General features: G+C 50.3%; 1 long non-coding RNA gene across 2 annotated transcripts; it reads right to left on the reverse strand.

Moving 5' to 3' along the window:
* Positions 1–1,510: 1,510 nt before the first annotated feature.
* On the reverse strand, positions 1,511–14,456 carry LOC132250797 (uncharacterized). Of its 2 annotated transcripts, none has more exons than XR_009462411.1 (3): positions 14,113–14,456; positions 10,415–10,577; positions 1,511–5,219 (listed from the first exon to the last, which is right to left on the reverse strand). It is a non-coding gene; the product is annotated as an uncharacterized LOC132250797 (long non-coding RNA). The 2 variants fall into 2 exon arrangements; XR_009462412.1 differs by lacking the exon at positions 1,511–5,219 and adding an exon at positions 7,621–8,764.
* Positions 14,457–15,218: the final 762 nt, after the last annotated feature.

Genomic DNA, 15,218 nt, shown 5'->3' on the forward strand with positions numbered 1-15,218 from the left:
ATGTGTGTTACTCATTATTGTATGATCTGGAATTGATATTGCTTTAAAAACCCTCTTGGTTCTTTGGCTGGAACACTGTTGGCTTTCAGATGGCCTTCAACTTCTTGACTTAACTCCAGCTTTAACATAATGTTGCAGGCTGGGTTGACTTGTAACATTAATATTAATGTTACAGGCTGGTATTGGTAAGTTCAGCTATCACTTTTGATTTAAGATAGCTGAAAGAGACAGGTGAACACATTTTTGTGAACACAGATTTTGACTTGCTCATGGAACTGATGGGCAGGATACCCTGGGAGGCCAGGCCAAGGGGGAAAGGAGTCCTGGAGAGCTGGTTGTATTTTAAAGAAACCTTACTGAGGGTGCAGGAACAAACCATCCCGATGTGCAGGAAGACTAGCAAATGTGGCAAGCAACTAGCTTGGCTTAGCAAAGAAGTCTTTGGGGAACTTAAACACAAAAGCTACAAAAGTGGAAACTTGGACAAAAAACTAGGGAGGAATATAAGCGTATTGCTCGGGCATGCAGGGGTGAAGTCAGGAAGGCCAAAGCACAATTGGAGTTGCAGCTGGCAAAGGACATGAAGGTTAACAAGAAGGGTTTCTTAGAAGTATGTTAGCAACATGAGGAAGGTCAGGGAAAGTGTGGGTCCTTTTACTGAACTGGGGAGTCAACCTAGTCACAGATGATCAGGAAAAGGCTGAAGTACTTGATGCCTTTTTTACCTTGGCCTTCACAGGCATTGCCATGGCAAGAAAGTTTGGTGCTCTGGGCAAAGCTTACAGCAGCAGCCTGTCCTTGCCCTGCACACAGATCTGGGGGGCACACCCCCCCCATGCTTCCCCGGGAGTGCATGCAGCAGTGGAAGACACCCTTCCCCCATCCCTGTGCCCCACCCAAACAAGCCCCTCGCGGCTCCCTTCTGCGCCTTGCCCTGGCTGGGCAGCGTCTGTTGGCGCCTGGGGGTGTGCGAAGCAGGTCCAGTTTGATTTGGATTTGGCCTGAATCAGGGACAGTGATTCAATTTGTCGATTCTGATCGCTGTCCCTGATTTGATTCAGCCAAATCTGAATCTGAAGATTCAATGCTGATTTGGAGAATCAGCGATTTGGGCATAGACACAGCCTTAAATGTTTTTTCTACATACCTTGAGGTATCAGGTATGGCTCATGATCGCTGCGATGCTGGGGCAGATGGAGCGTCCCACAGGAGTGTGGGGGAGCCCTCCATGTGCTCAGCAGTGAACCCGGAAGTGGACCAGGTCTGCTGGGGAGCATGCTGGGGGGCCCCTGTGGCTCCCCGGCTCGGCAATCAGTTGCAGGGGGACCCTGAGTGCCCCCCCAGACCCAGGAGGCACCAGTCACTGAGCCAAGGGGATGTGGGGGGCCCCCTGTGTGCTCCCCAGTGGACCCAGAAGTGGACCAGAAGTGCTTCTGGTCCACTTCTGGGTCTGCTGCCAAGTGTCCTGGGGAGCCCCTGCGCTTCTGTGGGGCGCCCTATGTGCCCCAGCACCACAGCAGTCACAAGCCCCTGACACCCTGAGGTATGTAGAAAAAGCATTTAAAGCTGTATCTACGTCCAAATCACCAAATTTTCCAAATCTCTGAATTGATTCAGAGAGTTCTGATTAGATTCGGAGAGCGAAGGGTCCTGTCATTCAATTCAGATTCAGAGATTCAGCTGCTGAATCAGGCCAAATCTCCATCGAATTGAATCTGGGACTGAAGCTTTGCACAGCCCTATTGGCACCCCTTCACTGCGGCGTCTGGGGCCATCGCCTGCTCAGCCCGCTTGCTATGGCACTGGTCACAGGCAAGGTCAGCTCCCAGACTACTGCACTGGGCAGCACAGTTTGGGGAGGAGGTGAGAAACCCTTGGTGGTGAAAGAGCAGGTTATGGACTACTTTAAAAAGCTGGATATGTATAAGTCCATGGAATGGCATCAGCGTTGCCAGATTTCTTCACCAGCTTCTCCTCCTCACTGGACCCTGAAGTCCCCACTCTTTGGCTAGTGTCATGTCAGACTGGGTGAGTATCCCAATACTTAGCCAAATGCTGGATAACTATCTTCCTCTTCATCCCTGAAGTGGTTTCCAGTTCGTAGTCCTCTCAGGGTTTTAAGGGTTAGAGACCAAGCACCCATTTCTACACCTTGTTCTTTGTACTGTATTCCTATTTCTGCATGTGCAGAGCCCAGTGAGTTTCACTGCAGGAACTGGTATCCCAGGGTGCCCAGAAACAATGTAGGTAGTACAGAAGTGGAAAGCAAGAGGTTGTGGGAAGCATCTGATAAATAGTGCTGGGCACTGGGTCTCCCAGAGAGAAGGGAGAGTTTCTTTGGTCTAAATACACAAATATAGTTTGACACCTTTTTCTCCCCCTACCGTATGGTGTTCTTATCTGAGGTGGAAGGGTTTTGAATACAAGTGCATGGTAAAGCCTGAATAGGACTTGGTACAGTATAAAAAGTAATCCAGGTTACTGTGTAAAGGAAGGGGTTGAATTCAGCTCTTTGCAGAGAGCTAGGGCAAGGCAGAGTATTTAAATTCCCCTTTGGTGCTGGTTAAGTGATGCAGAGGGGGACTGCTTCCAGCTGAATCTGACTGAGCTGTTCTCCACGGTGAGACATTGCCTCTTCCAGTACTAGGACAGCATATGGTGTCCCTTAACACCTTGCTTTGTATGCAGCTCCCTTCAGCACCCACAGGGCACCTTTGGGAGCGAGTTGAGAGAGGTCCAACTTGGGGCTAGTATTCATCACTTCCTCAGCTCGCCTGCATAAAGCTGTGTCTTTGACTTGCATTGGGATTTGTGAGGCATAGCAGATTGTACTGCTGAGATCAGAGGCTGGTTGACTGGAAAGGGTAATTAAATCCTAGTCAAAATGAACAGATGACAGGCTAGAGATGCCAGGGAGCAACATTTCCCCAGACATCCTTATCTTGGGACACAGTTTGCAAACTCTCCTTGCACAGAGTCATTTGGACAGACACATCTCAGCTGGAGCCAGCTTTGGTCTTCACCATTTTAAGCCTAATACTAGGGTATAACCATTTCCCTCTGTCTCTGACATGACACCCCTGATACACCATGCCTCTTGGACTCCAAGGTCATGCTTCACACACTCATTTGCTTAGGGGACTGCTCCATCCCCTGTAGTTAGCACATATTATACCTCTGTCATTACCAGCCTCCCATTTTTTCATTCCCTGGAAGGGTTGGCAATGTCTGGGAGTCCATTCCTGTACTGTTCCATGACACAGCAAAGCCCTTCCAAACAGCTCTGAGGGCACATGCATGAATCTTAGCTTCAGCAGTACAACTGGCTCTTATTTTCAGTTGACAAGTTTGAAAACCCCTAATTCTCCTAAGCTTTTCATGAAGGAGGATGGAATTTATTGGAGAAATATCTGAGGTAGGGAGGGGATATCTTAGGCCTTGTCTACTTTGCTGTCATGTGGTGTGTGGGGCCACCACAAGAAACACGCCATGCCTACTGCATCTGGCTCAGCCCATGGAAAATCCTGGAAATGAGGCAACACAATGGCTTCCGGGCACCCCTGTGCACCTGTTCTCCTGTTTTCTCTTAGATGTGCTTCTTTGCATAGACCTAGCACCATGTTAAAGCTGCTGTGCTGTCTCCTGTCTGAAAGTGGCCTATGCCATGTGGCAGAGTGGTCATGGCATGCTCTTTGCCAGTAGTCCTCAGGTAATATCAATTTGGCTATAGTTTATCCCAGTTCTTCTCTAGTATCCCAGCCTTTGCCAATGAAGTTTAGCTATAACTTGCAGCATTGACACACTGAGCATTCGTGTGCGTGTGTTTGTATGTTTTTAGATTTCTTCTTAGTACCTGGAGCTGCTTAGACAAATCAGTGAACATAAAAACGGCTATGTGGATTCATCTACACATGCTATTAGCACAGAGCAATAAACTCTGGCACATATTGCACCGTAATTTATTGCTCCCAGGCACGCCATTTGAACATGCACCCATGATTGCAGTATGTTGAGCTTGGTCAGAGCAGCCCTAGCTGGCAGGAGGTTAGTCTGCCAGCCCAGGACTGCTTGAACCTAGCTCAATGTGCTGTGCAGGGAGCTGGCTGGGGCATGAGTCCTCCATTGTGAGGCTAGCAGGAAGGCAGCCCCCATGCTGATGAACCCTCGTGCCCCAGCCAGCCATGTTGGTGTCTACACATGAGCTGCTGCAGAGTAAAAAAAAACCTCTGTAGCAGTACTATCCTGTTGTGGCCTAATAGGGCCTCACGAGTAGACACGATACATTTACTGCAGAGCTAATTAGTCAACTCCACATTAAACATCTCACGTAGATGTGCCCTGTGAGTAGCAATTATAGGGTTGCTTTGGCTGTGTCCTTTGCCTATGGGTTTGGAATACAGGTCATAGCCAGAGCAGGAGGGAGGAAGCTGTGAATGTCCTAGCCCAGGGTCATGACAGCTGTCACATGCCCTTGCTGTCCTCTGCTGACTTCCTTTTGTCAGGTTAAAATATTTGATGACTCAATCCAAGGTTGGAAGGAGGGTGGATGCATAGCAGCTGGGGACACATGATGGCGTTAGTCAAGTTTCTCCTGTCTCTCTAGATACACAGTATCTGGCAAGCAGCACCATAAGCCCTTTGCTCTCTCTTCATCCAAATATTCGTTCAGTACAGAGGTTGCCAAATGGATTTGGCTGGAGTCAGTACTCCGTGAGGAGCTGGAGTCACTTGCTTTGTTGCAGCTTATTTATTAGCTCCTGTTTGTGTGCGACTTGTACGATCCAAATGCTCAGAAGAAATAAGATCAGTTCAGCATGTCTGCTCTGCCAGGTGAGTAATGTCAGACCATATATTGCTACATAGCCACTAACATCATTCTTTAGGGACTAGACTGCTGGACAGCACTGGCTATAAAACTGAGAGGCTTTTCTTGTTCTTTTTTGTTTCTCTAGAAGAGAGAGTCACTCTATTCGGGTAGTCACACTGCTCTCATATATCCTCCGCAAAATATGGAAAAGATCCTGCTATTAAGGTCTCTCTTAGTACTTGGAAGGATGTTTTCACTTTAATTTATCTGTCCAAAGTGGTGTAACTAAGTAGCCTGGCATCTTAGCTGAGGGAGTGTCCAGGTCTGGAGAGTTTTCGAAAGTGCTCTTTGCAATTGAAGTGCATTACCTCTTGGTCGTGCCCTGCGCTGGCTTGAAAAGAGATGCAAGATGCTGTGGAAGAAGGCAGGTGTCATTAAAAAAGACCAGCTGATGAGAGAAATGAAATAAATTTGGGTGCGGATTACTCCAAAGAGGGACTAATTATATTCAGAAGAGCTGTTTTTATATCAGATTATGAATGATTTTGCTAAATGGCTCTTGAAATTTTATAGAGGAGCCAAGAGGCTTAAAGTCCAGGTAGTGCAACAGTCTGATAGTACATAGCACTTTTAGGCCATAAACATTCTTATCAAGAAACTGAGGTTTGTATCCCATTTCAGAAACCAGGTCCCCTGCATATATGGTTTTGCTGCAAGAACAGATTGTGTGTGTCTGTGCCTGGGTCTCTGTTTATGTGGTAGTAGCAAGTTTAAGTATGTGTAGTTTCTATTTGTAATGCTTAGGATGCAGGCACGCAGCATGCATACAGTGGTATAACTCAGCAGTTCTCAACTGGGTAGGGGACTGTGGCCCCTTGGAAGGCTGCAAGCAGATTTCAGGGCATCCACGGGGCTGTGGATATGGCACAGTCATAATTTCCAAGGTCAGCTGAGACAGCACACGCTTGGGCTGAGCCCATTGCTGCTGCTGCCACCAGGTTCATGAAAAAATGTGGATTTTCTCCTTTAAAGGAGAAAAACGTGGGAAATGGTGTTCCAGCTTGCAAGGGGCTGCTTGGGGTCGGAGGGAGTGGGAGGAGGCTTATGCGGCAGGGGGCACCAGGTGCATGTGTGTGTGCACACATGCACATGGCAGCCAGGCAGTGCTAGAGAACAGCTTCCACAGCTCCCTGCAAGTAAGATACTAAGGGGGGAGGAGGCATAGGTGACAAGTTGGGGGGGGGGAAGGTCACGTGCCCCTTTCACCCCGCAGAATCAGCATGCACAGTGAGCATGAGGCTGTAGCCTGGCTGGATTGCCCTGGTGTGGGAGGGTGGAGTGGGATGGCAAAACTCTTGCCGCTGCCACTGCCAGGACTCCTGTGCCAGCCACACTGCCAGCAGTGGGAGGAGTAACAGATTAGGGTGGGGGTGCTGCCCTCTTTCTGCTGTGGATCAGGAGTGAAGGGCACTGGCAGGGCCAGAGGACTTTAATTTGGGAGTGAGGGGTACCAGCAGACCAGGGAGCTGTGGGTTGGGAGTGAGGGGTACCAGTAGGGTCAGGGGGCTGCAGGTTGGGAGTGAGGGGGGACTCAAGTCCAAAAAGATTAAAAACCACTGGTGTGACTGATATAATTGGCATCAGTGGGTACACTTATGGTATTTACATTGGTCAGATGACCAGCTCTTTGGAGGTAGACTCTTACCACTAGGTGCCAGAAAAGCCAGCCATAGGCTGGTTCCAAGGAGTTCATATGCTGTCCAGTATTGGAATTAATTAGAGTTTTGCACACAACCTGTACATTGGTATAATTTACACCAGTGGGGGACAAGCTTTTTGGGAGGCGTCCCACAAAGTAAGCCCCACACCCCTCCTAGTGCCATTCAGATTCCCTTCCCTTGCCAGATCTTCTGCTTTGGTTTCTGCTCCCTTTCCTACCTGCCACTTTGTTCCTTCCTCCCTCGCTGACCTAATGTGTGCCACAGAGAGTGGCTGCCCTTGCCACTTGTTGCATGTGTGCTATGGGTTAGTCACCCCTGATTTACACCATTGCATGATTTCTTCTGACTTCCTGAGGGGAAACTTCACCTCAGAATGGAATGACTTAGATGTAGAGTTGTACATCACATATCTGCTATAAAGGCAAAGTATATCAGTGTAACCATTTTGTGTGTCCTCCCCCTTTGACTGATTTTACTAAACATCCCTGCTGCGACAGGGACCCATGATCACTTTCTTATACCTTACAATGCAGGAAGACATCTCATTGCTTTTCTTTTCTCCCACATAGCGCTCCTAGCCTGAAATTAGACGCAAGCACACCAACAAATCCCATTAGCAGGCATTTTCTAGATTAAACTGCACTGTGGTATGTCAAAGAGCAGTACTTCCTTGAGGCACTATAATGTTATTTCGCAGAACTCTATCATCTCTGATATCCATGCTGGTTTGGGGGTTATTTTTGTTTTGTTTTTTAATTTTATTTAAGATTTGCCTCTGAGTTGATGCAATTCAGAACAATGCCACCATATGATCCAGTGTCTCCAGCACCCAAACCACAGTTCAGCAGGTGGGGTGGGGGAAGGAAGATTTGCTTCCACTAGTTGTGAACACGACGTGGATATCAGTGCTATCTGTTGTCAGTCTCCTTTTGTTTACAAGCTAGGAAAAAATCATAGCCTCTGTGTTGGGTTAAGTTGGCACCTTTCTTGTATGTTGCCAGGGTTGTCTGCATATCTAGCCACAAGTGCACGTCACTGTAATAGTCCACGCTGGAAAAAGGGACTCATCTCAGCCCCTATAGCTACCAAGTTGTTTGTCTCATTGCAAATGTTTGCCACATGGCCAGATGCATTGTCATGAGCTGCAGTTGAACCTAAGACCTCTGTATCGAAACACACAAGCTGAAGATAAAAGAGCCTCCTCTATTAGTGAATAATGTAAAAAGTTGGTAACCTTCTGCCTATGGCCCAAATGCCAGTGGGGGGGGAGAGACAGACGGCTATACCCAGAGAGGTACTTAAAACCACAATTTGCTGCAAAAGTTGGAAGAAGATTTTAAACAAATATGTGCAACCCAAGAGAACTCTGTTAGCTCTGATTTTAAAAGACAATGTTGTTCATGTTTTATCAGCTGGAGAATGGAAATTTGGTTGGATCTCACACTGTTTTGTGTCTTTTAATTTCTGTTGCTTGCTGTCAGAATATATATTTTTAAAGCAACTATTTTTGCCGATGCACCTTCTCAGTGGAAAGCTGGAAAATTGTTTGGTTCCAGCCTATTTATTTTTAATTGTTTCCCTTTAGTTCCTTATGCCTGCAGCAAAATATCACCTTCCCCAGATAAACAGTAAGCACTGGAACCAGTAACCGTTCCAGGCAGACAACCTGCTAACCTGCTTATTGAGAGAAGCTACAGAGTCTGTACCCACATTTCCAGATCACCCATCTCTGTGGACATCTGTTCCTGCCTCTCTATATTCTTGAATTATCCCACAGCCCACTGTTATCTCCTCATTAACCTAGTTCTTCCATTGTTTCCTCCATCTTCAACTACAGATCTCTTTCATATAGCCAATCCCTGTTTACCAAAGATTCATCAATGAAACTATCTGATGATGAGCCCACCCCATAAGCACCTGTGTCAGAATATCTGGTGGCAGTACTGAGGTGGGCCTAATGACCACTGGCACCAAGGTGTGATGCTGCACTTACAGGCAACAAATTACAGCTCTACTTTGCCTCTTTCTTTCCAAAAGCTGCAACCTGCAGTGAAATGTACCTATATCAGGAACAGCTTCAAAATAGGACTTCAGAGGTTCAGAAAGGAACTTTTTGCAAACACCTTTATGCTGTCACACATGCTGCCACTCACAGTTGGCAGTTGCCTCCATCTGCTAAGCGAGCACACTGTTCTCCTTCAAAGTTCCTCCCTAAAATTTTGTGTTACTGTGATGCCTATAAAAAAAAAAAAAAAAAAAAAAATGGCTGCACTGCTAGGGCACTGAAAACACTTTCCATCATGCTGGCTAATGCTGTCTTGTAGTCTCGTGCTTCCCATCATCCATATCCATTTGCCACCTTTTGTTTTATATGTTGATTATAAGCATTTTAATGCAGGGACTGGCCAAAAAGGGAGTAAGACATGATGGCCCTACTCATTCCCATCCTCTGTAGTATGTATGAACTCTACTCCCAGAGCTGGGTGCTTATCTAGTTAGGTGCCAAATTATTTTGTGGCTAGGGACAGACATTAAACATAAACTGGTTTAAGTGATCAGAAACTGGTTTAAACATGTAACAGAACAGATGTTCAGTGCACATAAACCAGTTTGAAAATGGCTGAAACTGGTTTGAGATAAACCTGGTTGAAAGTAGTATCAGACTTAACTGATTTGGGTCAAACCGGTTTATGCAGTGTCTATCCCAGACCCCTTCCTGGTTTAAATTAAACCAGAGTCCCCCAGCATCTCAGATACTTTGCAACTCTGGTTGGGGCTCAGCTCTCTCCTCCAGCCCAGCAGGGCTGGCCCCGGCCCTCTGCTCCCTGGCTACAGCTTTGGCAGAGACTACACATGTAGCGGGGTCTGCCTGGCTTCCTTCTGCTCCCCCCCATGCCCCCACCTCCCTACTCAAACAGGGATTCCCTCCTCCCCTTTGCCTTACACAGGCACCTCTCAGCTTTAGCTAGGATACTACATACTGGCTACTGTCTGTGCTGTGGGAGACAGGATAGTGTTGGTTTAGGGCTTTTTGGAGCTAATCAACAGGTAGCTGGTAATGTCCCTCTGTTCCTTACTTGGGAAAAGTTGTTTAAGAAGAGCTCAAACTAATGAGAGAGGCTGTTGTTTTGTTTGATGGGCTGATAAATGCTAACAACTCCCTGTGCAACTCCCTGCTGTGTAACTCAATGCTCTGTTATCAACAGTGAGGGTGAAGGGGGCACCCCTTCCTAATCAGGGTGGTCTGACGGGGCCTGACCACATCCTCCCCCTTAGCACAGCATTGTGGAAGGGAAGGGAATGCATCTCTACTGCCCCCACAGCTCCTAGCCTGAGCCACTGAAGGCAGGTTCCTGCATTTCGTCAGTCCAGAGAGGATGTCTGGGCGATTACAAACTGGTTTAGCCTAGCCAGGTTAGGCTAACCTGCAAAGATTGAATCAATTCAGGCTCAGGCTTTTTGTATGTCTGTCCCTAGCCTGTATGTTAAATGGAGAGTGGGTGACAGGAGCAGATCCAGAGGGGTTGCAGCAGGGTGGCTGCACCCTCCTTTCTGACCACATAGCAGGAGCAGTATCCAGGGATTTTTCAAAGTCCTAAAGATAGTAAGAATTCTTTAGGACTCCTTTCCCACCCCCCCACCCGGTTCCTTTCCTCTCCATTCTTAGAGACACATCCCCACCCGTTCTGCCTGCCTGCTGCTGTTCTGGGATGAACTTGGCCCTGAGAAGTCTGAGCCAAGCAGAACAGGAGCTCCCCTAGCCCCTTGGACAGCAGAGAAAGTGGGAGTGACAGGTGGGCAGTGACAGAATGGGAAGAGAGGAGCCAGGGAGGAAAATGGAGATGTGCCTTATAGCATGGAGGGGAAGGGAGGGGGGAATTCTTACCTTCTTAAGGACTCACAAAAGTTCCCACCTGCTGGTCCTGTGGTGCGTTCTGCCTGCCCTGGTTGGGGCGTGCTTCCACACAACCCCTTTGTTGTAAAAATCTGGATCCGCTTCTGGCTGATGAGATTTAGGATTGGAGTTCAAAACACTTGTCAAGGGATGCCTAAATCAGACAAAAAGAAATGCTGATTGTGTGTGTGTGTGTGTGTGTGTGTGTGTGTGTGTGTGTGTGTGATGTCCCACCTCTCTCCCACACTTATGTCTTTGGGTGCGCTGATATGATATGGCACTGATATGAGAATGGGATTTAGAGTCTGAAACCTCCTCATTGTGAGTGCAGAAGTCATCCCTTTGGGGTGGTGTGTTCTCTGAACACACAGTTGTTACCTACCTTTTCTATAATACCTTAGTGGTCAGGGAACCCACCCAGGAAGCAAAAGATCTAGATTCTAGACTAGGGGTGGGCAATTATTTGGGCAGGAGGGCCACTGAAGGAGTTCTTATTTGGGCAGGAGGGCCACTGAAGGAGTTCTGGTGAGCTGTTGAAGGCCAAAGGGGAGGAGGAGGAGGTGCTGACCTGGCCTCAGCCTCTGTCATGGGTGTTTACACCACCAGGCACAGTGGTGGGGATGCCAATTGATCCTATCCAGCCCTGGGCCCATCCACCCCACACCCACTATGAGGGGCACTGGATGGAGCAAGTGGGCAGGCAGGGTCTCTGTGGAGACTGGCTTGAGACTCCCACAGGCAGGGTGTGCTTAGCCAGGCAGATGCGATGGGGCTGCAGGTGGGTGGAGAGCAGTGCCCAGAAGTGGGATGGGTGGGCAGAGCTGGGACTGGGATCATGGAGTGGTGACAGAGTTGGGCTGGGGTTCAGGGCAAGCCACAATCCTTTCCCCATATGTCCCTAAAATAGGCGCTGGTTCTGGGAGCAGGGGCCAGTTGCTGCCCGTGGAACCAGAACCCAGTGCAGGCACATGTAGGGAGCAGATCACGGCTCTGACCCAGACCCTGGGCCTGTGCTATCACTGCCCCACGATCCTGACCCCTGCCTTGGCCCTGGCCCTGGCCCATGTATCCTGCTCCCACACACCACTCCCCACCTGCATGCAGCACCATCCCATCTGTCTGGCTGAGTGTGCTCTGCCTGTGGGGATCCCAGGCCAGTCTCCATGGAGACCCTGCCTGCCTACCTGCTCTGTCTGGCACCCCTGGTGGTGGGTGCAAGGCAAGCAAGCTGGGGTGCCCAGTCAGTGGGGCTGAGCTTGGCTGGGATGATGGAAACGGTGGCTTTGGCAGCCAGAAGTGTGAGGGCAGAGTGAACCACCATCGCAGGAGCTGCTGGGAAACTGAGTCCAGGCTCTGGGACACCCCCACCCTGCTGCTGGGATGCCCCTGCCCTGCTACCATGCTGTCTGGACCTGTGGACTACAGCTCCTGGTAAGCCTGAGAGCTGCGTGGGGGGGGATAGGGTGCCCTACAGTCCATTCCAGGCAGCACCTCTGCTCTCAGGGGAACTGGCCACACGCACCGTGGTCCGGTTTGCCGCTATGTGCCTGGGCCCGGCAGGGCCAGTGGACCCACTGCAGACTGGACAGAATCACTTGACAGGCCCCATCTTGCCTGTGGGCCGTATTTTTCTCACCCATGTTCTAGACACTCCCAATCCCAAGGGGATTCAAACATGCAGTCAGGAGTCAGGGCAGCAGGCAGCTAAATTGTTCCCAGCTGCCCCTGGTTACTGAGTGGGCCTGACTGCTTGTGGTCTAACTAGCCTGGGTCACCTCCATGGGCATGGCTGCTGCCTTATAATGAACAGGCCTGTGCAAAGCAGCTAGTATTCACTTTGGATTCGGCCAGTTTGGGGGACAGTGATTTGATCTGGTGATTTGAATCGCTGTCCTGAACTGATTTGGCTGCTGCCAAATCAGCTGAATCTCTGAATCACACAGGCCTATCCCCCGTCCGCTCTCCTGGCCCTGGCAATGGCTGCCCTGCCTGCCCCAGTTCCCAGCTCTTTGAAAAGAATAGCCCGCACTCGCTGGCTGCTGCCAGGGGCGAGGGCAATTCCCGCTGCCCCCCACTGCCCCACGTCATGTGGGGTGCTCTGCCATAAGCCTCCAGAAGCCCCAAGGCAGCTGCAGCAGCCCGTGATTCCAGGATTTTTGTTTTGTTTTTCTTAACGGGCCGGGAGCTGGGCCGGGTGGGGCAGCCATGGTGGGGGTGGGGGAGCGGGCAGGGGCCAGGGGGCTTGTGGCAGAGCCCCCCACATGGCATGGGACAGCAGGAGGCAGCAGGAATTGCTCCCCCTGCTGGGCAGCAGCCCTTTTTTTTTTTTAAAGGGCAGGGAGCTGGGGTGGGTGGGGCAGCCATGGGGAGGAGGGCTGTGGGAGTGGGAGTGGATGGGGGTCAGGGGGCTTGTGGCAGAGCCCCCCACATGGCATAGGGCAGTGTGGGACAGCGGGGGGCAGCAGGGATCACCCCTCTGTGGAGCAGGAGCCCTTTTTTATAAAGGGCTGGGAGTTGGGGCGAGCGGGGCAGCCATAGGGAGGGACTGGGGAAGCAGGTGTGGGTCAGGGGCACTCAGGGGGGCTGGGGAAGCAGGCAGGGGATGGAGCCTGGCAGGGGCCCCTCCATGGTCCCCTCCCCACTCCTCCAGCCACCTCTCCCTCACTTCCTATTTACTAGCTTGGAGTCTGTGTCCAACCCCCTGCTGTAGCAGGCGGAGACTGCTGGAATTGCCAAACCTTTCCGAATCTTTTCCAAATCGATTCAGATCTTTTAATTGGTCCCCTGATTCAATTTGGATTCGGAGATTCAGTCACCAAATTGGGCTGAATCTCCTCCGAATTGAATCAGCACCCAAAGCTTCACACAGCCCTAATAATCAGTAGGCCTGTGCAAAGCGGCTAGTATTCACTTCAGCTTTGGCCGATTCAGGGGACAGTGATTCAGTTTGGTGATTCGAATCACTGTCCCAAATCGATTGGGCCAAATCTGAGTCAGAGATCACGCAGGCCTATCCCCCGCCCACTCTCCTAGCCCCGGCAATGGCTGCCCCGCCTGCCCCAGCTCCCAGCACTTTGAAAAAAAAAAGCCCTGATTCACCAGGTGCTGCCAGGCGGGAGTGGGGGGAGGGATCCCCACTGCCCCATGCCATGTGGGGGGACTCTGCACAAGCCCACCGACCTCCCCTGTTCTTCCAGCCCTCTTCCCCACGGCTGCCCCGCCTGCCCCAGCTCCAGCCCTTTAAGAAAAAAACACTCCCAAAACCCCGGACTCGCTGGTTCATGCTGGGGGGTGGGGGGGGTGTTCCCCACTGCCCCACGCCACATGGTGAGCTCTTCCATGAGCCCCCAGAAGCCCCAAGGCTGCTGCAGGAACTGGTGAGCCCAGGGGTTTTTTGGGTTTATTTTCTTAAAGGGTGGGAGCTGGGGCAGGGATTTGGGACAGTGGGGGGGGGCAGAGCCCCCCCATGCAGTGGGGGGGGGGGCAGCAGGGATCACCCCCCCTGCCTGGCAGCAGCCAGTGAGTGGGGGCTTTTTTTTTTAAGGTCCGGGAGCTGGGGCGGGTGGGGCAGCCATGGGGAGACCTGGGGAAGATACTAGACGGGTGCTGGGGGAGCAGGCAGGGGATGGAGCCTGGCAGGGGTTCTCCCATGGTCCCCTTCCTGCCCCTCCAGCCCCCCCCCTACTTACCAGCTGGGAGTCCAGGTCCAGCTCCCTGCTGCAGTGGGTAGGGTCTGCCCAAATCATCGAAGCTCTCCAAATCTTTTCCAAATTGATTTGTTCCTTTTAATTGGTCCCTTGATTCAATTTGGATTTGGAGATTCAACCAGCCAATTGGGCTGAATCAGCACCCAAAGCTTTGCACAGCCCTAATAAGCAGCAGCATTTTCAAAGCCCTGTGGGCTACTCAACAGGACAGGTGTTTCTCTTTAGTCCTGGGCTGCTGACTCCTTGTTTTTAGTGTCCTGGCCCCTATCCTTGATTCTGAGTTTCCCATTCCCTTGGTCCTACCTGTTCATTTCTAGTTTCCTAGGATTTCCTTGGTTGTTCCTGGTATCCTGTTTCCTGGGCCGTGCTTTTTAACTTCCTGGCATCATCCTTGTTCCTGCCCATTGGTTCCTGGTTCCTGCCTGCTAATTCCATATTCCAGGATCCAGCCTTGAAATTTGTGCTCTAGACTGCCTTTCTGGGCTCCTTGATGCCTGTGTTCCAGACTCCATTCCAGGCCCTCATCCTGTAACAACTAGTTCATAGTTTAGCCCACATCCCAAAACGGCTATAGCTGCCTGCTCCAGAGCCCCCAGCTAGTGCCTTTGGTCTGGATCCCTGCCTCCTGTTTCCCCCCTGGCTCATGTTCCTACCTAGTGTGACCACGTGCATCCTGATCCCTTATAGATCTTGGCCTCCTGACCTGAGATTGTCTGTTTCTGATTGTATGATTGCACTGGCTGTGCCTTTCTGGGATCAAGTTCCAACTTCCTATGTCCCAGTTGTACCCATGACACCCATCTCTCCCACCTCCTAGAAGTGTGCCGTACCCATTGGGTTATGGAACAATCTTTGGTGAGAGCACATCCTCCCATCCTTTTACGGAAGCTTCTTGCACATTAGACACTCTTGTCCTTTTTTGAATCTGTCCCTAAGGTCATACAAATAAATAGCAGTAACCTCAGTGGGAGAAGGGTCTCTGTGGCTCACAGAAGTTAGGGATATTGATCAGAGCAATGTCTATGTCAAAAAAGAACATGAGATTTCAAAGCACACTTGGATATTTGGATGTGTCATTCTCCTGCATT

This window comes from Alligator mississippiensis, chromosome 5 (genome assembly GCF_030867095.1).
Source record: "Alligator mississippiensis isolate rAllMis1 chromosome 5, rAllMis1, whole genome shotgun sequence".
Lineage (NCBI taxonomy): Eukaryota > Metazoa > Chordata > Crocodylia > Alligatoridae > Alligator > Alligator mississippiensis.